This window comes from Hyaena hyaena, unplaced genomic scaffold (genome assembly GCF_003009895.1).
Source record: "Hyaena hyaena isolate Hyena2069 unplaced genomic scaffold, ASM300989v1 scaffold_1016, whole genome shotgun sequence".
Lineage (NCBI taxonomy): Eukaryota > Metazoa > Chordata > Mammalia > Carnivora > Hyaenidae > Hyaena > Hyaena hyaena.
The window spans coordinates 169,023-195,658 of record NW_024081649.1 but is presented as its reverse complement, the minus strand read 5'-3'; the positions used below and the strand labels follow the sequence as shown (position 1 = coordinate 195,658).

Sequence of the window (26,636 nt, the reverse complement as noted above, 5' to 3'; positions counted from 1 at the left end):
TCAGTCAGTTAAGTGTCTGACTTTGGGCCAGGCCAAGAATCATGGTTTGTGGCTTTGAGATCCACGTCAGGTTATGTGCCTCCAGCTTGGAGCCTACTTTGGATTCTGTGTCTCCCTCTCTCTCTACCCCTTCCCCACTCATTCTCCTCTCTCTCTTTCTCTCTCTCTCTCAAAAATGAATAAACATTAAAAAAATCCACTTTTTCTTATGCTTTAGTAATACTGAGCAAAATATAATGTAATTATCATTCACATTTATATTTGATTGTTTCAAAAATAGTAGAACCATAACTTAGGTAGATAAAATTGTTCTCTCGTTGTTTGCCTTTGTTCAGGTTCCCATATGTAATTGCCGTTTTTGCAAAATAGGTTTCTAATTCTCTTGCCCTTGCAGTAGATATATATTTTAGAAAATTGTTTCTAATTCAAAGGAGGCTTCATTTTGTCTCCTGGATGAAAAATGGTTACCAAGTTTTCCAGTTGCTTATAATTATACCTGTCAAACAGTAAGTGATGGCTACCTCAAGAAGTCCACACAACATGTTGACACAATCAGATTTTCTCTTTAATTGTTCTTGCCATGAATAGGTGATCCTTCCAGACTCCAGGTGCTACTCCTTAGTTGGATGTTTCACTTTGCAAGGCAGCAGCCCTTTGTGAAAAAGCTGTAATTACACAGCATTCAGGTATTTCATTGTTAAACTAATAGCCAATTGCAAGATGGACCACGGCATGAGAATTTGAAACTAGGCTCAGTTGGAATGAGGCTATATAGCCTAGTCTTTGTTCCCCTCTTTCTATTTGCTTTGGACAAGTCCCATCTATGCCTTGATGTGCGACAGTGGGCAACACCAGCCTACTTCTCAGAGGATAAATGAGGAGGACAAGAGGGGTAATGAAAGCCCCTCAAGCAAAGGCAGGCACCACTGTAAGCAGAAGTCATCTTTTTTGACATCCCTCCACCCCCAATTTTTGAAATCTGATAGATTTCAGATGTGGTTTAAATAATATGATAACAGTTGCTGGCATCAGAGGAAACTGAATATTCTTATCAGTATCCCCATGACTCTGTGATTTTAGTTTTTTAGAGGGTTAAATTTGTTATGTGGAACTCTGAAAAGGAGCCCACATGTCATTTGGAAACTTGATTCTGTTGAACGCTACCTGGCACTGTGTAAGATCTAAGAGTTGTAGAGTCCTGGCCAAGTGGAATTTATAATCTCATTTCACATATCAAATAGGTCCCTGGGAAAGGGATTAAAATGTTACCTGTGAAAGTTGTAACCAAGGGGTTGGAAATGGATCCCTGTGGAACTGGCGCCCATGGCACCCTCACCCAGCCCCTGTGAGAGCTGCTCAAGCTAGAAACGTCTCCATGCCTTCTTGTTTCTGCAGAGCTCTCCTATTTCTCTTGCTTCATAAACAAAATGGTTTATTTTCATGCTCTTGGGAAAATTCTGTAAATAGGACACTACAAATTTTTCAGTGCTCTTATTTTTTCATTTTTGTCTAAGACCTCATGTCTTTTGAGTGGCCTCTTCCTTCGGGAGCTCCTGGAGCTCATCTTGATAACCCATAAATATCAGGAAGCCTCCAAGATTTCTAGTCTTGTGAAGTTTATAGAACATTTATTTCCATGGCCTGTTACTCTTTCTAGGGGAATCATAGTGTGTCCATCTACTCTTTAGGCATGGCAAGATGGACCTTTCTTGGCAAATAATTCTTTTTACTTGCTGCTTTTCTTGGAGTGTTTTAATAAGAAAAGCATCAAAGCAACCTGGTCAAGTGGAGGAATCTTGGGTCAGGAAAACTTAGAGACATATTTGGAGAGAATATTTGAAAACAGAAGATTTTGATTTATTAGGAGGAGAAAGCTATTTTCTGTAGTTAGAGTTGTAAGAAGTGACCTTCAGAATCTTTAAAAAAAATCTCAATAGTTGAAGCCCTACTGTGTTCCAAGCTCTATGGTCAACAGTTTATGTCCATTTTCTGATGTAGTCCTCTCCAAGGAGGTATTAGTAGTAGTTGTCGTCTTTGAGGTGAGGACATAAATGTATTCAGTAATACTCATCCAATATTTATTGAATACCCATGTGTCTAAGTGCTAAAAATGTAGCTGCAAACAAGACACCTTATGTTTTAGAGGTGGAGACAGACAATTAGCAAATTAACAAATAAATGCATAATCTTCCTGGAGCGGTGTATCATGAAGAAAGGAAGGCTGGGTAAACCGGGACACAGGGTAGAAAGGATGGTCAGGAGGGCCTCCCTCCAGAGGCCATGGAGCTGAGAGCTGAGAAGAGCAGGCGGCCATCCCGCAGAGGTCTTAGGAGAAGCAGTTCAGGCAGAAGGTCTTGTCAGCGTGAAGGCGTGTTTGCAGGACAGAAAGAATACCTCTGTGGCCTGGAGAGGGGACAGTGGATGGGGAGTGGATGGGTTAAGAAGAGAGACAAGGGCCAGGAGGTGTCTTGGCAGTTAAGGCGAGGAGTTTATATCTCATTTGAAGAGCAGCAGGAAGATTTGGGGAATGTTTCAGATAGATGAGTGATGTGGTTCAAGTTATATATCCCAACATCCCCTCAAGAGGATGAGTAGTTTGTTCGGGGTGAGAAGGGTATGATGAGGAAAGAGGGAGGGAGTTAAGTTGCTCACCTGGGACTTAACCTGGTCCCTCCACCTTCAGACCTCTTCCTAGCATGCTTTACAGTTTAACTTGATCACCAGTATCAAGAAAGAGATTGGAAAGGAAGAATGTAGACAGTGGTAAGAGAGGAAAACCACAGTGTGCACATTAGAGCCAAAGGTTCTGTTATTTTAGGAAAATTAAACATGACAGCGTCAACTGCTGGGAATCTGGGATACAGCTCACCTTTGAGTGGCAGGCCCATGTGTGTCTTGTAATGTCGACCTTCAACCCTTGTAACCAGGTCACAGTGAGGAGGCTCCTGTTTAGACACTGAGAAGAGTAAAGCTTACTGAGTCCTTGTGCTCAAAGAGGGCTAGTTGGTTTGGGTCTGCTGAACCTCTGTTGCTGAATTTTTCTCTTCCTTCTTGCTCATAACCTGACTGTCTAGCCATTCCTGTATCCCCCAACACATGCTAAATGCAGAAAGCAGCAAGTTTTGGAAGGTGAAGGAGCAAGTTGTACTAGTCACACTTTTCCCTGCCCTGCTAAATCAAGAACTGTGTACAGCATGTGGTGGAGAAAAAAAGAGAATGCTCCTTAAGAATTTTTTTGTGTTCCAGCCTCCAGTCTCCTCCCCTCCTATCCTCTCTCCCCCTCCCCCCCGACCGCCCACCCCCAGTCCATCTGTGAAGCCTGAATTCTTACACAGGCTATCTGTCTACAGACGCCCCAGCCTTAATCACGTTCTCTGTATTGTGTGTCGCTCCCACATCTATCTACTTATGTCAGTTGTTTACCAGTTCCCTTTGGCTGTCTGCTCTTTATCATATTATTGATCAGTCAACCTTGGGCGGCTCAGGTTGGGAAAGAGAGAGAGAGTGGGCCTGGAGAAGGAAAGCAGGAGTAGAGAATAGCGGGGGACCATCAGTGAAAATGATCCCAAAAATAGCTCAGCCAGCCTGATGATAGCTCTGCTTGCGGCCGCCCCGTATGGAATTTATGCACTTCACTAAGATTCTCTACTGAAATGTATTCCGCCAGCTGCTTCTGCAGTTGGTGGTAGCTGGCGGTGGCGGTGGTGGTAGCTGCAGTGAGCTGGCCACACCTTCAGAGAAGAAATTGGAAGCAATAGGTTTGGGGCAGGATGGGCTCCCACACAAAGAGAGGAGTTTTATCAGGGGCTATTAGAACTCCCCAGGTGCGAGGCATCTGTGTTCTTTTTAAGGTATAATCTGGGCACTGGGCATCCAGTGTTTTGTTTGTTTGTTTGTTTGTTCCTCCCAATCCTTTTTAGTGAGGTGGAGGAATGAGTGATGAAAAACGGTTGTATTTCCCACCCACTGGCTGTCTGTTATTTTATGGTTTTTGCTACAATTTATTGTATGCATAGACTTTTTCTGTCTTTTGCATCTCCTGTTAGGAGATTCCGCTACGCAAACCTCTCAGCCCTATAACATTCTGGTCTTAGCCAGGACCTTCATTTACTGAAGTACCTCTACAAAGTTGCCAGTCTAATTATGTAGCAAACCTAAGTACACCTCTTATAAAGGGCACTGCCCCTCAAATATGCTAAGCAGCATTTCTCAATTTGATTTGATCTAGCCATATGACCCCTTCTCAGAATGAAATGATCTTGCACAGGCTGTCAGAATTTTGTAATCACATCTCCTCCAGCCTTTTTGTATCTAGATTTTCTCCTGAAACCATGTGGGGGCGTCCCTGTAATTTGGCATATTTGTGGTCTTGCTCTGACAGGCAGCTCCCACTGAACCAGTTTTTAAGGTATCTTGCAAAATGTGTCTACTTCATCCAAAATCCCCAAGTGTTAAACTTGTATACTCTGGAAAAGGTTAGGATGTTTAAATTTTCCAGACCACAGAATCTTAGGAAACCAGCAAGACACAATATGAAAGGGAAAAAGGAAAGAGGCTGTTACTTACTGTCTTACCTGTCGTGCGGTGGGGTAGTGGGGAGAATAGCAACTGTCTCCTTACAAATTTCAGGTTCTGCTGCTGCCCTGAGTATAAATATTGTTAGTCAGACAGGCTTTTGCCTACTTCATGGGAGGACATTCAGTGAGGTATGAGATATGGCGAGCAATTTTCTTGCCTAAGTGAGGGGCTGGCCAAAATGTGTTTTCCGGGCTCAGAACACGTATTTCACTAGGTCAGGTTGGCACCGAGCATCTGCATTTTTCTAAGTATGCTCAGTAATTCTGATGTAGGTTATCTGGGGATCTCAACTCCAGAAGCCTTGGTCTAAAGTTTAGTAGAAGTTTTTCACAAGTAAGTGCTATAATTTGGAACTCTTCAGAGGAAATTGAAGGAAAATAAAGCAGTATTGTCTTTGTCTCCTGTGATAGTTTAGAGATCTCCAATTATAGGGTGTTTTGTGACATGTATTTTATTTCCTTTTGCTTTAATTTGTTGCACAGTTACTGCCTTTTTATGTATAATCCATGTTGAAGCATGAATGGGACAGTTTACATTAGTGGAAAGACAGCATTGGTGAAAAGTGGGGGAAAATAGACTAGGACAGAGGAACAGTTGGGCTGAAGTCCTACAGAGTGTCAGGGACCGCCATTTCTTTGTTGCAATCCAGATTAGATCTATATCTCCTCCCTGTATGCAGGAGAAAGGTGTATTGAACCTTAGAGTGTCCATGAGGTGTAGTTAGCTACTCCCTCTACAAGGTCTGTCCTGCTTCCTGACGTCTGTGTTCGAGTTCACTTAACCTGCATCGCCACCTACTGTCCACCCCCATCTCTCACTAAGGAACTTTTGCTTGGGGGTGGGTGGGGATGAGGTAAGAGAGGCCACACACTGAATGCAAAGGGAGATTGGACTCCTATTCTGGATGCTTGATTGCAATGGTTTTTGCAGAATTACAGCATTTCTATCATTATTTCTAAGGTCTCTCTTTATTTCAATCCAGAAGCAAATTACCTTTGGGTTAGAAATAGCAGCCAAGTTCTGATTAAAATGAAAACAAACCTCTCTCCCCCTCATATCTAATGCCCTCTTTGTTGGCTTTAAACTTTTTATTGATTTGGGGATTTAATGTTAGCTCCAACTGTGAATAATGGCCACTGTGGGCCCTTTGAGTGCTCCTGGCAGTTGTCTAGCTAATGTATGGAAGGAGACCTGAAAATGCTTTCCCCTAGTCCTTTGTTTCTTTATTTTGATATTTTTCCCCCTCCTTGAGGATATTTTTTGGTTGAACTGAATGAGAAATACTTTCATGTAGCACCCTTCTCTGATTCTGTTAGAAAGACCAAGTGTACTTTGGGAAATACATTCTGGTTTTCATTGGTCCCTTGCTCCTGTCCTTGGCTTCTCTAGAACAAGAGATAGAGGTCACCCTGTGGGTTTCTCTGGTTTCATTCTGCGACTGTTCCCTTCCATGAGTTTGTTCTTCATTTAATTTTATATTGAAATACATCAGTTATCCAAGCTTCCATCTTTAATGAAGACAACAAACAATGTTGTTATATCACAGGATAGAGTTGCTTTTATGATTTTAGAGTTAGGTTGGACAGCATATTTTCAAGTTGATTTTTTGGAACCTAAGACTGAATATGTGTATTAGAAGCCTAGAGAAGGCTGGGGGTACCTAGGGGGCTTAGTCGGCTAAGTGTCTGACTCTCAGTTTCAGCTCAGGTCGTGATCTCACAGTTTCATGATTTCGAGCCCCGCATTGGTAGAAAGACAGTAGAGGAACTGTTGGGCTGAAGTCCTATAGTGTGTCAGGGACCACCATTTCCTTGTTGCAGTCCAGATTAGATCTATATTTCCTCCCTTGATGCAACAGAAAGGTGTATTGAACTTTAGAGTGTCCGTGAGGTGTAGTTAGCTACTCCCCTCCTACCATCTGTCTTGCTTTCTGATGTCTGTGCTTCAGCACTAAGCCTCCTTGGGATTCTCTGTCTTCCACTCTCTCTGCCATTCCCCCACTCATGCTGTCTCTGTCTCTCTCAAAATAAATAAATAAACTTAAAAAATATTAAAAAAAAGAAGCCCAGGGAAGGCTAAATATAGTTTTCACTGAATGATTTTTAGGTATAGGTTAGATATTGGTGATGTAGATTGGATATGTGATGTTTGGTTTCAGATAGTCATTCTGTTCATTTTTGAGTGTGTTGTTAATTTTTTCTTCTTTAGATATTTCTGTAGCTAAATAGTTCTGTTCCAGTATTTCAGTCTTGACTTACAGCCTTTTATTCTTTGTTGAGAAGGATAGAAGGACTATAGCTGCCAGAGTGAGCCTGATGGGCGAGTCATTGTTGAAGGGAAAAGACCTCTTCTCTGCTCAAAACCCCCCTTCATGTTTCCATTTGTGGGACACAGGTTGCTCTGGTCAGAGTAAGGCATTTGCTTGCTTGTCCGCACAGGAAGGGGAATGTCTGCTCCTTCTGTGTATGTCTGTCCAGCCCCTCCTGTTCAGGCATAGCTTAATTCAGTAAGACCTATTTCTCTGGGGCTAGAGGTATCCCGACTTACAAGGAAGTCTCCATCCCCCACTGCCCTAGCACAGCCTTGTGGTAGTGCTTCTTATAGTTAAGGGTCTGGAAGCCCACAGCTTGTTACCTCTGGAAATTGAATTGACCTGTGAATTGCTCCTTTTTTTTTTTCCTGGAAAGAGATATCACAGTTCCCAAACCTCTAGCCTGACACTTAGAATGGAGGGGTTGTGTTTTTTTAAGAAATACTCACTTAACCCAGTTATTTCCAGACCTGACTCATCATGAAAAACATGTGAAACCTTTGGGGAGGTGAAGGAAAGCTTTTTGGGGTGCAGACATGTTACTTTTCATAAATGCCTCCAGGAGGGCTTGATAATCAGCCTGCATTAGGACTACAATCCCATCAAATTCCAATTGTTTTTACAGGAGGAGAGTAAAGGGAAGTTTGTCTGTGTTGGATGGAGGGTTGAAGCCCAGACCCTCTCTCTGCTTTTGGAACCCCCAACCACATGCTGGTTTTGAGGATGCCTCCTTTTAAGTGGGTGCTTTCATTTAGTGTGTTGTTTGTCTGAGATTCTGGCCAAGAGTTGTTCATGCACAGGCAGCCAGATCTACATGGGGAAAAGCCTGTAGAAACAGCTACTAGAGGAAAGGAGGAGGGGAGAGGAGGGAGGGCATGAGGGAGGAAGTGAAGGGGGGAGGGGGAGAGGTGGAGGAGGGGGAGGAGGCTTTCTCCAAAAGATACAAAACTCTGTTTTCATTCATTTAATGAGTATTTGATGAGCTCTGTGTATGTGTCAGGGCAAGTCCTGGGCACTAGAGATTTGATGGTGAGTAGATAGCGTCTCTTCCTTCAGGTGGCTTACCAGGTAGTGTAGAGACCAATAGTAAACAAATAAATGTACTAGTACAAAGTTAAAAACTTATCTAGGTAAGTGCCGCGAAGGGAAATACCAGTGGGCAAAGGTGTATGACTCAAAGACCTGTTCTGTTCTGGGGCGGCTGTGGAGTGTCAAGGAAGGTTTTCCTTAGTAAGTGGCATTTGAGCTGATCTTAGAATTATGGGTAGGAGTTAACTGGTCTGAAAAAGAGGGATGTGCAAGGGACCTTTAAAGAACTTAAAGTGAATGTGGCTGAAGCAAAATGAGGGATGAATAGAGTGGCAGCAGAGGAGGCTGGAAGGGAGGAAGGGGGGAGGTTCAGATGTGCAGGCTATACTCAGTTTTGTTTTTTTTTTAAGTTAATTAATTAATTTATAAAGAGAGAAAAAGAGAGAGGGAGATAGGGAGGGAGAATATGAGTGGGGGAGGGGCAGAAAGAGCGGGAGAGAGAGAATCCCAAGCAGGCTCCACGCTGTCAGTGCAGGGCCTGACTTGGGGCTCGAACTCGTGAATCATCGCAAGATCATGACCCAAGCTGAAGTCAGAGGATCAACGGACTGAGCCACCCAGGTGCCCCTAGAGTCAGTTATGGTAAGCATTTCACTCTGTATCTGAAAGGCATCTGAGCTTCTGTCCTTTCACTTTGATCAGGCCAGGATCTCAGCCTCCTCACCTTTTCTACTGCTCATCTGTCTGTACTGGTCACCTGAGCCTTCCCCATTGATCATTGTGCCATCGGGGGTGAAGGAGGTGCTGACAAGCAGTGGGTGCAGACTCCATGGAAGGGCTATGCACCTACTCAGGGCTGGCTGTGCAGACTCCTCTTTGACTCAGCAGAGCGAACCAAGTGAAAAGTGTCTTCTCTGCAAGCCCGGTGCATGGCTTCATTCACTCTCATGCTCACTGCTCTGCCTCTCCACCTTTTTCTTCCCTCCTTTACCCTATCCAAGATAGGCTGATCAGCCTGTCACTCCGGCCACTAATTTGCCTAGCGCAAATATCTTAGGATGTTGGAGGGTCCACAAGAATGAGGAGAGACCGCTACGTCTGCAGGTACAGTCACTACTCTGCCAGCTTCCACTTCTGGCTAAGATGTACAAATAGTCTGAGTATTTTTATGCACAGTGCTCCAATAAGGAAAGTTTGTGTAAAGACTAATTGTTTTTATGCTTCCTTTATAGAACATGAACACATTTGAGTTTTTGTTACTTCTTCTGGAACATTAATGCAAGGCTCAGGAATGTCAGCTTTATAGGTTTGTTTCTCTTTTTCTCAGAAAAGGCTTAAAGCCATAAGAGAGCAGAATGCCTACCTATATGCCTTCTTCAGTGGCAGTTTTCAAAATATTTGTCCTTTTTCTAACAGAGCTATTAAACAGAGAGAAGTAAGTGTGGATGGACATTAAGGGATTATCCTGCAGATGGTTTTATGATCCTCACTGTCATTGCCATCGTCAAAGAGGCATTTATTAAATGCCAAATGCTGTTTGGTGTTGCTCTAAGTTCTTTCATATAAAGAGTATTACAAAATCATGTCTTTGTCCAGGGGAAATTTAAATCTGGGAGACAGCCTTAATTTATAAACATTTGTAAAGGGCATAAAGGTAACAAGAACCAAAACAAGAGATTGCAAGAGAACGGATTAATATACAAGCGGATTTAAGGTATTTATGTTACTTACAAATTAAAGGTCAGGACAAATCTGGGAAGCTGTTGTATGAGTCAGAATAGGTCTGATTGGGCTGTGGTAACAAACTTCCATACCTGAGTAGCTTCACACAATGGAGTTTCTCACTCCATTCTTCATATCCATCAAAAAAATGTCAGGGGCTTTTGTATCATCCTTATTCAGGGATATAGGCTGATGAACCCTTTACCATCTGTAATGTCATTGGTTACCCTGGAAACAGCAAGGAAATAAAGAGACTCATGACTGGCCTTGCAATCCCAGAAGTGATACTTTACTTCCACTTACATCTCATTCGCCTGGGCAAGCCGCGTGATGGTACATAACTCCAGGGAAGAAGGAAGTGCAGTCCCACCATGTGTCCCACAGGAGGAAAACCAGAACATTGCTGTGACAGTGAGAAACTTTCTGTCAAACTTAATAATTATTCTAGCCACAGTAATTGATCAGTCTACCAACTGATGATAGTAATACTGTTACACTTAAGTAATGGAACACTTAGTATGTAACAAATGCTTGGTTAAACAGTTCACATTATTCCATTTAATTCTTTATCAACCAATAAAGTAGATTCTATTATTATCTCTATTTTCCACTTGATATAATGAAAACCAGGAGCTTTTAAGTAACCTGTCTGAGATCACACAACTGGTTTTTAAGCAAAGCTGGTATTTCAAGCCCGCTTTCTCCTAAGAGTCTAAGCAGTTCCCTAAGATTCCTGTTATACAACTGAAGTCTTGACTTTTTTTTTTTTTTTTTAATAGAGCTTGGTCATTTAGAATGGCTAAGAAGTGTCTCTACTTTGCTTTGTTGATCTTCAGAACCAAATGGATTCTCTTTCCTTTTGTTAAATATTCTCTAGCCATTTTCTGCTTAGCTTTTTGTTTCTGTTATTGTTATTAATAAGATCATTCTTTCTTTCACATGAGTTGCTGGCACTCCTTGAGAATTGACCCCGTAGGCTCTTTCGTGTCTTTGTGGCACCATCTTGGGCTACAAGGACTTAGAACATTTTGTGAACATGTCCACTGAAGTACTGTTAGGGAAGGCTTATAGTTGAAGGATTTTTAAAGAAAACTTAGACACTTTAAAAAAGTGCATTTATAACTATTTTTCTCCAAATCACTTTTTTCAGTTTTAGTTTTCTTCCATTTGTGAATTAAATCTCTCCCCTCCTTTTTTTAGGCCGTTTTATTAGTTCATTTTTGTGTTTTCCATTGTATCTCCAGTAATTAGCAAAATGCCTGGCATGTATTATTTGCATAGATATTTCTCGGAAGTGAATGAGTAAGTCCTTGAGCTAGTGGATTTCATGTTCAGACTCCAGGTTTTTTCTTCAACTATTCTACTCTACTTATCTCTGTCACCATTGCTTTGACAAATAATGCTGCACAAGCCACTCTGTGGCTCTTAATTACTCAGTTTCTTGCTAGCTATGTGATTGCAGTGACTTTTGTAACCTATTTTCTCACCTATAAAATAGGGATAATGATTAATTCTACCTCTTAGGTCTGCATTTAGCATTAAATAATTTCATGCTGCAAAGTACTTAGAATATGGCCTGACAAAGAAAGTACAATCATGATTTCTTTATCCTTTGTGTTGAGAATCAAAATTTTCCTTCAAATTTCACTTAAAAATTTTTTTCCCGCATTATACCTAAAATTACATGAGCCTCCTATAAGAATTCATCCCAGGGAGTTGAGTTGTATTATTACCATAGACCTAGTTGTTTATTCCCTTTAATCTGATCATTTATAATCTATTCTGGTCATTGTCCTAGAGAGTGATATTTGGTAAGATGTTCATTATTTTAGGTTTAAATATTTGTTATTGAGATACAATGGGGCTTGATTATCTTGGCTCCATGCATAGCAACATATTCATGCGTTCATTTGTTCTTTTATTCATTCAACAAATATTTATTGAGAAACAGAAGCATAATTATAGAGACTCTTAGAGCTAGAAAGAATCTTCAAATCTTTTTCAGCCAAATCTACCGTCACTTCTACACATTTAATACTAAGAATGTAAAAAGATCAGTGTCAAAATTGACTCAATGGGAGCAGCAAGTGAAGGGACATTTCATTTATCTTCTGTCTGTTCTTAAGTAATTCCCTTCACCTCCATAATGGAGGGAAATACTCCTTTGAAATCAGGATCTTGTGCTCTTGTCGGATTTCCTTAGAAGTAATTGAAACATTTTGAATAAAATATCAAGAATAGTAATTCATATATAGTCTAAAGAATCTAGGGGGCACCTGGGTGGCTCAATCAGTTAAGCATCTGACTTCAGGTCATGATATCGCGGTCTGTGAGTTCAAGCCTCGCATCGGGCTCTGTGCTGACAACTCAGAGCCGGAACCTGCTTCGGATTCTGTGTCTCCCTCTCTCTGCCCCTCCCCTGCTCAAGCTCTGTCTCTCTCTGTCTCAAAAAAAAAAAAAAAAAAAAAAAAATCTAGATTTTAAGTCTGTTAGGGCTGATCCTAAGTTTTTATTGACCTCAGGAAAGTGTAGAGTATCATGTTCTGCATCCTGCAAGCTGACCATCTCAGGTCAGGAAACCTGAATGGTTTTGCAGCAAGGATGCCAAGAGACCTGTGGCTGCAAATTACCATGAACTGGGTGGCTTATAATAACACACATTTATTTTTTCACATTTCTGGGGGCCATAAGTCTGAAATCAGGTGCTGACAAGGTCATGCTCCCTGCAGAGCAGGAGAGGTTCCCTTCCTTGTCTCTTTGGTTTCTGGTGACTGGCAGCATCCTTTGGCTTATGGCTGCATCCGCTCATGTCTCTGCCTCCACCTTCACACAGCCTTTTCCACGGAGTATGTCTGCTCCTCTTTGTGTCTAATGTAAAAGGATACATTAGATACATATAATTGCATTCAGAACTCACTTGGCAATCTAGGATAAATTCCTCCTCTCAAAGATGCTTAACTTAATCATATTAAAAATATAAAGTGATAGTCTTTTGTCATTTAAATTGATATTTATAGGCTGTGGGGATTAGGATGTAGATATCTTTCGGGGGGTGGCCATTCTATCCACTTTACTTGGGTTCCAGTCCTTCTTTTATTTTTTAAAGTTTATATATTTATTTTTTTGAGAGAGACAGAGAGCGAGCGAGTGCATGTGAGTAGGGGAGAGGCAGAGAGAGAGAGAGACAGAGAACCCCAAGCAGTCTTCAGGCTATTAGCACAGAGCTCAGGAACTCAGGGCTCAGATTTACAAACTGTGAGACCATGACCTGATGACTTGAGCCAAAATCAAGAGCTGGGATCTTAACCGATGGGGCCACCCAAGAGCCCCAGTCTTTTTTTTTTTTTTTTTTCTGAACTATACACAACTGGGCAAGTTATCCTAGCTTTCTAAAATTCAGGTTTCTCATCTGTCAAATGAGAATAACAATGCCCAATTTACATAGTTGTAATGAGAAATAAAATATATATAATGTTATTCATCTCAGTTCTTAGCAGACGTAGTTGCCATGGTTCCAGGCACTCAGAGGCTACACCAGATTTTAAACTACTTTACTTGAAAGAAAAAGGTAAGCCCGCCTATATTTGGTCAAGAATTTGTTAAAGATTTATGATTTGGTTGACGAGATATTATGGAGCAAGCACAAGATGGTTTTATATTCAGATAACCATTATATGCTGGCCATGCCTCATTTACTAATAATTTCTTTTTCTCTGCTTTCTGCCGCTTCCTACCTACTAGCATCTTTTGTTAACATATTACTGTGTAATGACAGATTCTTTAAATAATAATGAATGATAGCTGGAGTAATGAACCAGTGATGACTTGTTGCTACAAGGCTCTAAAAAAATTAGTTGCAGCAGTCTTCTTTGCTGAGTGAAAGTAAGGTAGTATAGAATGTATCACCTACGTTTTATAGAATTCTTTGAGTTATGTAGTTCATGATCCATATTCCAGATTTTTTCTTAACTGGAATTTTTTTTTATCTCTGGAAGTAAAAACATTAATCAAAAAATATTTCTACAAATGTGATATCTAGGTTTTGTCATAATACGTTGTATAGATTTAGTTGAGTTGTTTGTGATTTGAAATAGCTCTGTCTCTGAATTAGGAGTAACTCAAGAAGCGTTCCCAACATTCACAGATATGAATAGAATAATTAAAGTCAAGGTGTTTTTAAAAATTTAGCATTTTCTTATATTGGAATTACTTTTTTTAACTTCTAAGTTTTAATTGTAGGATAGTTAAGATAACAGTGTTATTAGTTGCAGGTGTACAATATAGTGAATCAGCAGTTCTATACATTACTCCGTGCTCATCATAATAAGTGTGCTCTTAATCCCCTTCAATTATGTCACCTACCCTTCCCATCCACTGCCCTTTGATAACTATCATTTGTTCTCTATAGTAAAGAGTCTGTTTCATTGGTTTGTCTCTTTTTTTTAATTCATTCATTTTGTTTCTTAAATTCCACCTATCAATGAAATCATATGGTATTTGTCTTTCTCTGACTGATATATTTCCCTTAGCATTATACTCTCTAGGATCCATCTATTTTGTTGACACACACACATAGATAGATAGATAGATAGATAGATAGATAGATAGATAGATATAGATATCGATATATAGATATGTGTGTGTATATATATACATGTTGATATATATATATGTTGATATATATATCAGATCTTTATCTATTCATCTATTGATGGACCCTTGGGCTATTTCCATAGTTTGGCTATTATAAATAATGCTGCAGTAAACGTAAGGATGCATGCATCTTTTTTTAAAAAAATTAATGTTTATTTTTGAGACAGGGAGAAACAGAAAATGAATGGGGGAGAGGCAGAGAGAGAGAGGGAGATACAGAAGCAGGCTCCAGTCTCTGAGCTGTCAGCCCATGGGGCTCAAACCCACGAACTGTGAGATTATGACCTGAGCCAAAGTCGGACGCTTAACCGACTAAGCCACTCAGGCACCTTATGCATATATCTTTTTGAATTAATGTTTTTATCTTCTTTGAGTGAATACCCAGTAGTGGAATTATTGGGTCATATGGTAATTCTATTTTTAATTTTTTTTGGAACCTCCATACTCCATACTGTTTTCCACAGTGGCTGTACCAGTTTGCATTCCCACCAACAGTGAAAGAGGGTTCCACATACATTTTCTCTACATCCTCACCAACACTTATTGTTTCTTGAGGTATTGATTTTAGCCTTTCTGATAGCTGTGAGGTGATATCTTGTTGTGGTTTTGATTTGTATTTCTCTGATGATGATTGATGTTGTGCATCATTTCATGTGTCTATTGGCCATCAGAGTGTTTTCTTTGGAGAAATGTCTGTTCATGTATTCTGCTCATTTTTAAATTGGATTATTTGTTTTTTTTTTTTTTTTGGTGTTGAGCTTGTATCAGTTCTTTATATATTTTGATTACTAGCCCTTTGTCAGATATGTTATTTGCAAATATCTTCTCCCAATCAGTAGGTTGTCTTTTGGTTTGATGATTGTTTCCTGTGGAGAAGCTTTTTATTTTGATGCAGTCCCAATAGTTTATTTTTGCTTTTGTTTTACTTGCCTCTGGAGACATATCTAAAAATTGTTGCTGTGGCCAATGTCAGAGAAATTACTGCCTGTGCTCTCTTCTAGGATTTTTTAAAATTAACATTTTAATGTGTTCTTCTGTAAATTAATATAATTGATAGTTTTTGCAGAGTCACACTTTTTCTGTATCTTCTTGTTTCATTTTCTCTTTTTCTAACTCCTATACTTTTGCTCCCCTCCCCCTCAACCCCTGCTTTTTCTCCTTCTTCTTGTTTATGGGGAGACTGTTGACCGTGAATGTGTAGTAGATTTCATTTAGCGAACTATAAAGTTGATGTGTATGCGACAATTAGAATAGGCAGGAGACAGAGTAATGGGATGTGGTGCTGTCTAGGTGTCTTCTATCTCTAACATTTCATGGACTTACATACTTCCAAATATTAACTCCTAAATTTAAAAACTCACACTCTATACCTTACTTCCATCACTACCCTATCTCCTTTCTTCAAAATAAAAAGTATTATTTTATATATTCCTTTTCTGGGTTACTTGAGGTTGTTAAAAGGAAAATAATAAAGATATTAAGGCTAGATTTTCCAGGAGAGTGTGAGCCTGTTGGGTGTGTGTGTGTGTGTGTGTGTGTGTGTGTGTACACACTGAGATTTTTGTTTTCACTCAACCAACCCTTCAAAGGTCTTCAGAGTTTCCAGGTAAGTTTATTTCTTTAAGACATGACTGCTTTCTTTCATACAGCCATTTCACATCTACCAAGAAATGACTATAAGAACATCTGCTTTAGTACTCATAAACATCCTATCTGCTCATCGTTTCCATTCTTTTACAACTCCTCTTCCAAATAACATCCAAAATGGTAAGGAAAAAAACCCCACACATACACACAAAATACAAAGCTAATACGATTTTAGATGCCAGTTGTGTCCTCTCTCTGAATGTTTTCCATATTTGAAATGGCTGGGGAATTATCTTGCCTCTACCCACAGTAATTTAGAATGAGAAGAATCAGATAAGGGTCGTTTCCTCCATCTCCTGGGATTTCACCGGCTCTGTTTTCTTTTACACCTGATCAGGTCTGCCAGTAGCGAAGCTCTACAATGTAGTGGAGAAGTGCATACGGTTAATTATGACAATTACAGTCAGTTCTTTACAATCTCTGCTGCTGTTACGGGATTTAAATACCATAATGTATGTCAAAAGGACAAATAATGTTGCTGTGTTTTCTGCTTACAGCTGCTTTTATGACCGGGTTTTGCTCATAAACAGGTGGTTATAAGCTGCACTCCTTCCATGAATTCCTTTATCTTACCTATCTCCTAATCTGGGTTCTCTGATGTGTCATTAAACCCAAGTGTTGAGATTCAACAACTCTGAGAGGATCTCAGGCCCTGGTTAGCATCCTCTGGATATGTTCCAGTGAAGATGTAATCACTCATGGTCAGTGGAAGGAGATACCGTGAATTTAGTTAATTCTCAAAGGTTCCCTTGCTACTCTCAGACTTTTGCCACCAGTCTACCCACTCTTTCCTTCACCTTCCCTGCACTGTTTTCTGTCTTTGCTCACTGCCTACTTTTCCAGGTTTGCCCCCATGAACTACTGTGCCTAGTTACTTCTCTTTTTGGTCTCAAGTTTAAAGCATGTTGTGAAGCCTACTGCATGCGAAAATGAGTCTGTGCTGTTGATGCCCAGTTACTTCATGTCTGATGTTGTAATTGAATCCACACAGTGCACAGGCGGCCACCTCATCATTGTTGAGAGCAGCTGAAAAATAGGTAAGGTAATCAGTTTCTTTCAGCACACCTTTCCTTCTCTGCATCTCTCACCTCTGCTTGAAAGGTATGTATGAAGACGTCCGTGGCAAACGAAACTTTGTATGAGAGCCTTTTCCCCCTTGAGTGTATCTTGTTTAAACAACACATTTCCAGTTAATGACCATCTGGTAAAGCTGACAGCCTTTAGTCCTCCTAATTCTTAACTGTCTGAAAAAAATGTGCCCAACCTGCCATGGCTTATGACTGAATTATAAACCATGAAGCATAATAAAGTCATTAACTTTCGATATGTCAAATCTTACTTGAATTGCATCTTGCCCAGAATTTGATAGCCTTTCCCCGGCACTTAAGAGAGAAGACCTGTGTGCTGTTCAAAAAGCACTTTGTCATTTCTCTGAGAGCCATTAGCTTTGTGTGGCTGTCTGGACATGAGCATCAGCAGGTCTGGGGGAAGAGGAAAGTCTGGTGAACCAGTGTGGAGGAATAGGAATGAGGTTCACTCAGGAAAGGCAAAATTATTTCTTCTCAGGAAGAGAGAAAGGAATGAAGCTGTGCATTTGAGTAGAAAGTTCATCCTGAAAATAGTGATTGACTTCAGAGTGAAGGAAATTTTGGATATAAAATGTGCTTTACAATTCTGATTACTCTTCCCCCTTTGTTCCCCACTATCAAAAATAATCACATTCTATAAATGTCAGTGGAATATGGTGAGAGTGAAGCTACAATTTTGGAGAACCAGGTGTCAGCTCTGTCAGATTTCTATGAATAGGCACATTTATGTACACTTTTTCAAAGAAAGAAAGGTCACTCACCACCCTACTTGTAAAGCTGTCAGAGGATTTAGGAAAGAACTACGGTCAGCTGTCTTTTTACATGGGAAAGGAAATCTGGTTCTCAAGATATTTGGGACACTGCAGTGAATAAGGGATATTAATAGAATTTCATCCCCAGCCTATCTGGATCAAAGAATTCGGGGAATCACCCGGTGCTTAGTCCCACTGCAATATGAAGTTCCCATGCTGATTGTGGACGGGAAAATGTGGGCTTTGGTTTGCATTACTGGCTTACTCTCTCCCCCCATAGACCCAACTTGCTTGCCCCTGGTTTCCTACTGATTTAGTGAACAGACGTAAGATGGAGCATGTTCAGGTTTCTTCTCCTGTCCGGAGACGAGGATAATGTTGTGTGCTTCGTATTGTGGCATAGTTGGATGTATGGATGGATGAAGGAGTGTCACCAAAGAAGCTTTTTAGCAAAGTAGATTTTCCAGGTTTCTGAGGGTTCTGCTTTAGGTGCAGGATAGCCTTGGAAAGAAAGGGAAGTCCGCCCCCTGGTGGTTGGCATGTAGAAGTGCATCCACTAAGCCAGGGGGAATACATTACAGATCATGCTGATAAGTAGAGAAGGAAATGTCAGTATTAGTTGGGTGAGTTTCAGAATACTTTGTATATTCCAGATTACAAGTAGGTTATGGATGCACCTGTCAGCCTAAAACCTTTTAAAAATAAAGGGAAGGGTCTTTAAGGTATTAGGAGTCATCTTCTGAAGCTGTTCAGCTGTTAAACTCTTGCTATAGGCCTACTGGGGTGCTAATAAAAACCCAAGCTATCAGTTACTTTGTAGGTGAGATTTCAGTCAAACTGAGAATCCAGATATTAAATATAATTATTTGGCAAGCATGAGTAAAGTTTTTGTTTCCATTGGCAAAAGGAAGTTGGATAAGAGTGACCTCTTTGCTGATGAGTGGCTGGGAGGTGTGAGTCCACGCAGGTGGTGACATTAAGCCAGGGGTTGAAGGGTGTGTAGGATTAGAATAAGTGAGGGAAATGGAAGTGAATGTTCTTATTATACAGGCTGAGGGAGCAGGAATGGCTTTGTTTTTGAAGTCAGTAGCAAGCAAGTGTAGAGAGTTAGTGGTAAATAATGATATACAAGGAAAACTTGGCAAATGAATAAGAAATGAATTACATAAATACTTAAAGTGGTTTAATATAAATTGAATAAATGGGGAATTTTCAATATTCATCATGAAGCTATACAGTATAGCCTCTAGACTTTAGGGGTGAGTCTAGGTTCAAATTCAGGTCTGACACTTATGTGAGTCCTTAGGCAAATTACATAGTCTCTCTGTGCCCATTTTCCCCATCTGTTAAGCTTGGATAAGAATAGAATGTATCTTTAGACTAAGAGATATGCAAACATTGTCTAGATCCAACATGTAGAAGTTGAGTACAAGGAAAGTCTCAGTTGTCCTGAAGCTGCCTTTCACGCTGGTGGTGAGTTTCCAGCTACTAGTTGTACATAATCAAAAGCTGAAGGACCTGTTGGCAGAGAAATTATAGAGATTTATAAATCAGATGGGTGATTGGATGAGGCAATACCCAGGGGCCTTCCAATCTAGAGATTTTGTCATTCTAAAAGAAAAAAAAAATCCATGATAACCCTTAGAAACCTAACTGAGATGTGTGGATAGTAATGACACCAGTTTACATTTTATGTTAAAAAACCATGCTTAAATTTGGTTCAAAATGTTCTGTTCTGTGTAAAAAAATACCATCACTTTAATTAATGCAGCCTATAATTGAAATAACTATCTCAAGCTGTTCCTCTCCAGAGCGTAAAGGGAAGGAGTGGAATTGGGGGATAGGGGGTGGAGAGAGGCAGAGGGTCTAGAGCCAGTATGTCAGCTCTTCAAAGTTGTTCTGAGAAAACTGAACAAAGATCTCATCCTGAGTGTGAAAGGGGGTGAAGGCTTCAGGGAAACACAGACTTTAAGTGCATTTCATCCCATTCTAATTATCTGAGAAGCAAAGGGTGGGAAAGAAATGTTGACAGCAGAGGTTTAGGGGAGAACGGGCACAATGATGCCCTGTAGCGTAACACTATATTTTTTATGTGCCACATGTGGAGAAGGGAGGTAAGAACTTGGAGCTTGGCAAGGTTTAAAAGGCAAAATGTAATGGCTTCCCTTTAATTAACTCAAACAATGTGTGGCAAGTTATGTTAATATGCCTGTAGCTAAGACAGAGGTGGTAGACCACCGCCGAGACCTTAGAGAGAGAGGAGGACTCCTGGTTTTCCAGAACAGAAAGGGCCTAGAAACCTTGTAGACTAATTTTAAAGATGAGAGGACAAGCCTAATGCAGTTACAAAAGTCAGCCAAGGCTAGATCGTCTCTTGGTGACAAAAGTAGGCTTAAACCTCGGTTGTCTGCCTGCTTGGTGTTTTCTCCAAGACACTGATGGGAGTCTCTAGTGGCTTCAAGTTAGCCCCAAAGGGTCAAGCTAACCACAGTATGTGTGCATACAGATTAAGACTTGGTGTATTCTTTTAACAAAAGGTAAAAAAGAAAGGTAAAAATTACGTATCCACCGGTATCCATTCCAGTCAAGCTTTCCTCTTGAAGTTGCTTCAGAATTGGGGCACGTGGGTGGCTCAGTCAGTTGTACATTCCACTTCGGCTCAGGTCATGATCCCTCAGTTTACAAGTTTGAGCCCCGTGTTGGGCTCTGTGCTAATAGCTCAGAGACTGAAGTCTGTGTTGGATTCTTTGTCTCCCTCTTCTCTGCTCCTCCCCTGCTCTCTCTCTCTCTCTCTTAGAAATAAACATTAAAAAAAAATAAGGTTGCTTCAGAACATTATTAATACCAGTGGCTGTTTCCATGTAGCTGTTTTAATTAAAGTGTTATATGTTTTTTATATATAAAGTGATGAAAATTTCTGATTATAGCCCTGCAGGAGACTGAGCAGGGAGGCCTTTGGAATTGCAGGTGGAGGAGGTACTCTATCATTTAGATCATGTGACCAATGCTGTCACTGCTGTGTAGAATGTGCTACAATTGGAGCTTCTGATTTTTCAGGGGTGAACAAACCTTTTATAAAAAAGGCAGGTACACATTAAAGTTAAAAAGTCACATAAAATATTACAGGAGAGAATGAGAGGAATGTGTATAGATATTCATTGTAAAATCATCTTTGATTATCTCAAGGAAATGAGATTTGTGAACAATTTCCAGAAGCATTATAAAGTAATTGTAGATGTAGCTTTACAGTTTGACCATTCTTCAAGGTCTTGTTTTTATTCTCTTTTTGAGCTGAGATCTAAAGAACTACACAGAGACCTTTTTGAAAAACCTTTTGTTTCCCTGATGAGTGAGAGAAATAGGAAGTAGAAAATCCTTTAGAAATTATGGGGGATCAGGGCAGTGTAATAAATGGCCCTCCCTACTAATTATCAGTTGAGATAAACACATGAGTTAAATGGATGGAGATCAGGATTTGTCTTCCATTTGGTGACGTACTGGTAAATTGTTTAACATTTTGGGAAGGAGGGAGCTGACTTTTAGTGTTTATGGATTTCTGAAAGGTAAATATTCCCACCTTGGTCAAATTCTCACCACCAATGTGATGCCATTGAATTTGGAGCTGGGCAGAGATCCATGCATTTGGCTCTTGCAAGGCAGTACAAACAGTCTTTGGACCCTGGTGGTTGGTCCATCACTTATAAATGGCTGTGTCACAGAGTGAGGCTTAGACCTAAGGAGTCTGGTTGATGCTACACTTCAGAATTAGGCAAAGTTAAAACACAGTTCCTTCTTTGGGTTATGCCCTTACAAAGCTTCCAAGAAGGATCAAAGCAGAGAGTGTGCTTTCTGTAGGTATGTTGGCATCACTGAGAGTTTGTCTCCCAGATTCTACTAGTCTTCTGAGTCACAATAGGAATCAAGTTGGGGAGAGAGGCCAGGAGTGTTACTCGGAGGGGAGGTGTCTCTAGATGGAAGGAAATGAGGAAAATGGGGAACAAATGTTAGCCCTTAGCACAATTGGAATTCAGAATATTCCTTTGAAAACTTTGCAGGATTAGTATCAACAAGAAGGTTAGAGGCAGAATTTTATTTTAAATCTCTTATCATTTTGGTGTATAGATATTCATTGTAAAATCATCTTTGATGCTGGGAAGTTGCAAGAATTGTGTTATCAGGAAACAAAAAATAGGAGTTTTTGGGTGGCATTCAAACATGGGTAGGGTAATAAACCATAATTCATTATTTTGTAGGAAGATACTGAAGGCTAGATTCCTGTTTCATACATTGAAATTAAATTATCTTTCCAGCTGGGTGCAACTGAAAGAAACAGGGCAGGCACAGGAACTTGAACAACTTCGTTGCCTCAGAGCAGATGATGGACTATTATAGTGAATATATGAAATGGTATCTGGCAAAAGCAGAGTATTTGATCATCTTACCTCTTTGTAGTTGATGTTCAAGTCTCTGCACCCAGATTTATACCTGTTTGCTTACACATTCATCATTGTGAATATGCCAATACTCTGAGAAACTAAGCTTGGAATTGACTGCATGAGTCCCTTTCTTCCTCGTGGAGGAGAGTTTATTATCCTTGTTGCTGCTGTATTGTTATTTAACATCTGATGTCTCTGTAATTAACAATGGTTATAAATTAGCTTGCTCTTCTAACAGTGTGGGCCTCAATGCCCATACTGATAGTTTATCTTTGAGTGCAAAAATTCTGATCGTAAGTCAAGTGTCTGAAAGCACTTTTGTTGTTATCGTCGTACTGGAAGAAAAATCTTTGCTTCCATAAGACCCAACCTTCTCACTCTGTTGCCTGTGACATTGCAGAGGCCTGAATCTTGGGTTCGTATGTGTTTGTGTTTGCTTTCCTTTGTCATAACATCTGGCCTGTGGTGGTGATTAAAATCCCAGACTCTGAAGTCAAATGGAGCTAGAGTTTATAGTTCTGGCTCTGTGATTTTACAGAGAAGTTACCTAATCCATTCAGACCTGAGCTTTTTTCAGATTTAAATGGGCATGAAGCGGTGCCTGCGTGGCTCAGTTGGTTGAGCATCTGGCTCTTGATTTCAGCTCAGGTCATGATCCCAGGGTCGTGGGATCAAGCCCCACATCGGGCTGCACTGAGAATGGAGCCTGCTTAAGATTTCGTCTCTCCCTCTGCCACCTCCCTCTCTAAAATTAAACTAAAATGGAAATGAAAACACATCTACTTCATAGTGCACTAGTTAAGAATAAATGGTATAGTGTATATAACACATTTTGTAAAGGGCCAAGTATATGGTAACTGATCAACATTTGTTGGCAATTATAACAGTCATTATGTTTTTAAGTGTTATGTATAAAACATGTGTAACTTTACCTTTAACGCACACCTGCTGTGAGTCCATGTGTGAGGACTGACTCATTCTCACAAATTTTGGCAACGTGTATTTCCCACAGCAACTCCTACTAATGAGGCCAGCAGTTTATCTTTCCAGCCTACAGCTTCTCAGGTTCACATCTGTTTCTTTGCCTTGTCACTACCTGACTTCTACCCTTCCCTCTTGTCTCCCTAGAACCCAAGGTCCTCATTCGTTCCCTGTTGTTCCCCATATAAAAGTCTGATCTAGGAAGACAACATAATACTTTCTCATAATAAACAATACATTAGTATTATTTTATTATTAAGAATTTTATTATTAAGAATTATTAGTATTCTTAAGGCATTGCAGCAGGGATACAGGCTAAGAGTATAATTTGAGCATTTAGGCTGCAGGTGAGAAAGGTATTTGTTTGGCAATAGATTCCTTTTGATGCTTCCGAAATCACAGATTTGTAACTGTCTATGTCTGCAGTCCATATGGCAACCTTTAATTATACCTGCTGCAGTAATCCACTTGGTCAAGGTCAAGCATCCTCTGATTACATGTGCTGTTATTTCCTAGTTGTCATATATCCTTGGCAGCTGTCATCAGCCAAGTTTGGCCTATCCTGAGTTTCCATAACACATGCTTCACCCGTGTCAAACATGCTTTGCCTCCACTGGGTTAGTCATCATTTCGTGGGCCTTATTCTACTGTAGGAGTGTCTGCAAGTGACTTTCGCTCCCTCTCCTAGCTTTACTTCTCTTCATTTCACAAAATTCTCTTCAACGTGTCAATTAATCAACAAAAACATCTGCTAGCATCTTTCCCAGGATGGGCCTCATTTCAATGGGAGGTGGATGTAGTCCAATTCATTCTAACTGTTATTTCTGGAATGCCAACAATGAATAAATTAAATTAACAGTTTTTTGAGCACCTACAGTGTTACAGTCCTTTGCTTGCTTATTTGATTATATACATTAGCTCATTTAATCCTCTCAACAACCCTGTGAGATATGCAATCCTCTTGTTCTTTTCAGATGAGGTCATTGAGACTCTGAGGTTACATATTCTGTTCGGTGCTTACAGCTAGTAAGTGGTAGAGCTAAGAATTAAACTAAAAGCTTCCTGGCTTGGAAGTACCTCAAGACCTGGATGGAAGGATGGGAGGGGGAAAGTATAGTGGAGGTTCTTGAGGCCAGACAGTCAAACTCTTAGGCAATACACTTTTCTAAGATTCTGAGTTAGTTTCTCCTACTCAGACTTTTTATTTTGGATGGCTTGGGATTTTGTGGATAGGAGGTAGAACACTATAAAAAGAAAGTAAGCTTGTGAAGAAAGGTTTCTGAAAGTAAGCCAGAAGACTAGCTTGCAGGTGGGCTGCTTCTGGTGCTGAAGAGTATATACCCTGGGTCCACTTCCTTCTCCTTCAGGTGGAGGGTGGGGGGACATTCATCTACAGAAGTCTTGTGCCAGGCCAGTGGTGCTGATAAAGTGTGAGCTGAGGCAGTGGGAGAACAGATGTCAATGACAGAGCAGCCTTTGACTGTAGCCCTAACACCTGTCTAGGGGATTTAAACTTAAGTGACCATTTTCAACCTGCTATGTGTACCTTGGGGCTCTGACAATGAGGTATTTCCCTGGATTGGGAGTAGAGATAGTGAGTAAAGGGGCAGGGGAATGTGCGTGGGGGTGGGTTTTCAGCCTGGTGGGTCAGATGTTGGAAGCATACTCTACCCTCACCAGGCAACTGAGGCCCTTCTGAAGAGAAAGGCAGAGATAAAAGTTGTCCGGGGAGTGGGAATCTCGTTTCCTTTATTAGATCATTTACAATCTTGAGACCAGCAGGACTTAAGTGGAACTAATAGACCACATGGCCATCTTCAACTGGTGTGTATAAATTCTTCAACTTCTTGAGAACTCTACTCTGTGTCATTATGACATTTGATCTTTTTATTTCATATCTGGTTTTACATGCATTTAAATTCTTGATTGACTCAGGTCTCTGGAGGGCTTTTTGTTGTTGTTAGCTTCTGATTGAGCCTTTATTCTCCTCCACATGACTCCTTAGCCAGTGTATTTGAAGTGTTTTTTCTGAGGGGAAAGTTAAAGTCAAATATGTGAGCTTATTTTCTTCCTATTAAGTAAGATCTTCAAAGTTTGTAGTTCTAAATATTCAGTGTTTCATGTCTTCGGTGCTCTTTTAGAAATCTGTATTTTTTCCTAAATTTTTCATAAGCGTGAATGACCCAGAAGATCAAATCTGGTTTATGTAAGTCTGTAAATTATAAAGGAAACCCAAAGCTGATAATAATGTTATACCATGTCTTCCACTCATAATGTGGCCCTGTGGATGTTCCATTTTGATAAAGCATAGGGAGCTCACAGTTTACTTACATCTACCTGATAGAAGCCCCATGTGGTTGAGCTCCTCTAGCCAGGTTGAGGTTGTTGACAGAACACAATGGAATACTTCTCACTAGATCTCTCCCCTCCCCCACACTTTATAGCACTTCTCTGTCTACCACCTTATTTGTTGATATTAGTACTTACCCCAAAACAAAATTTATAAGCTTATGTGGGGACCGTGATCTTGTCTTATCTATGTCATCTTCCAAAATACAAGGATAGCTTCAACACCCAAACATTGTTGAATAAATCCCTGTTTACCACTGGATTTTCTTGAAAAAGAGTATATAATGCTTTCCTTTTCCTCATACTTTGGTCAGTAAGCTGTAGACAGAGTGAAGAAGATACAGAGTCACTTTGGACATGTTTCCTTTTTTCACTCTGGCTTCCTACCATTATCAGTTAAGTAATCCACTTGTCCTCTTTTCTCTTAGGAAAGGAAGAGCCTCTGAGAAGCAGGTGCCACTGCAAATCATATACTAATTAAGGGGCCACCTGGGTGGCTCAGTCAGTTAAGTGTCCGACTTCAGCTCAGGTCATGATCTCACAGTTCGTGGGTTCGAGCCCCACATTGGGCTCTGTGCTGACAGCTCAGAGCCTGGAGCCTGCTTCACATTCTGTGTCTCTCTCTCTGCTCCTTCCTCATTCATGCTCTGTCTCTTTCTGTCTCTCAGAAATAAATGTTAAAAATTTTTTTTGAAAGATCCTAAAATTCAGGAGGAAATATATCTTAAAATTCAGACTATCTGATAGGAAAGAATGTGTGTGCTTAATATCTTTCTCTTTGATAGTATGCTCTAGTTGGGTGCTCAGGAGTAATATGCCATTCCTAGCTCTGAGATTAACATCTCAGGGCCAAGTGGCGTGATTAGTAAAACATGCAATATTTATTAACTGTTTTATGTATAAAGTATTTTATGTGTAAATGTTTTATATGCAAAATATTGCACTGTTTTAAATGCATTGTCACATTTAATTCTCATTAAAACTATTCATTAGCTATTTTGTGAGTATTGCTATTATCACCATTATATACATGAGGAATGAAGCTTAAAGAGATCAAGTAACTTGCCAGTGCCCCTTAGCTCTTAAATGG

The 26,636-nt window shown here is 40.2% G+C and overlaps 1 protein-coding gene across 1 annotated transcript in view; it reads left to right on the top strand.

Annotated features, from left to right (window-relative positions):
* LOC120223593 (neurexin-3) overlaps positions 1-26,636 on the top strand; it is a gene marked incomplete at its 3' end in the record, with an annotated part of 324,726 nt that overhangs the window by 173,958 nt on the left and 124,132 nt on the right. The window lies entirely within an intron of this gene.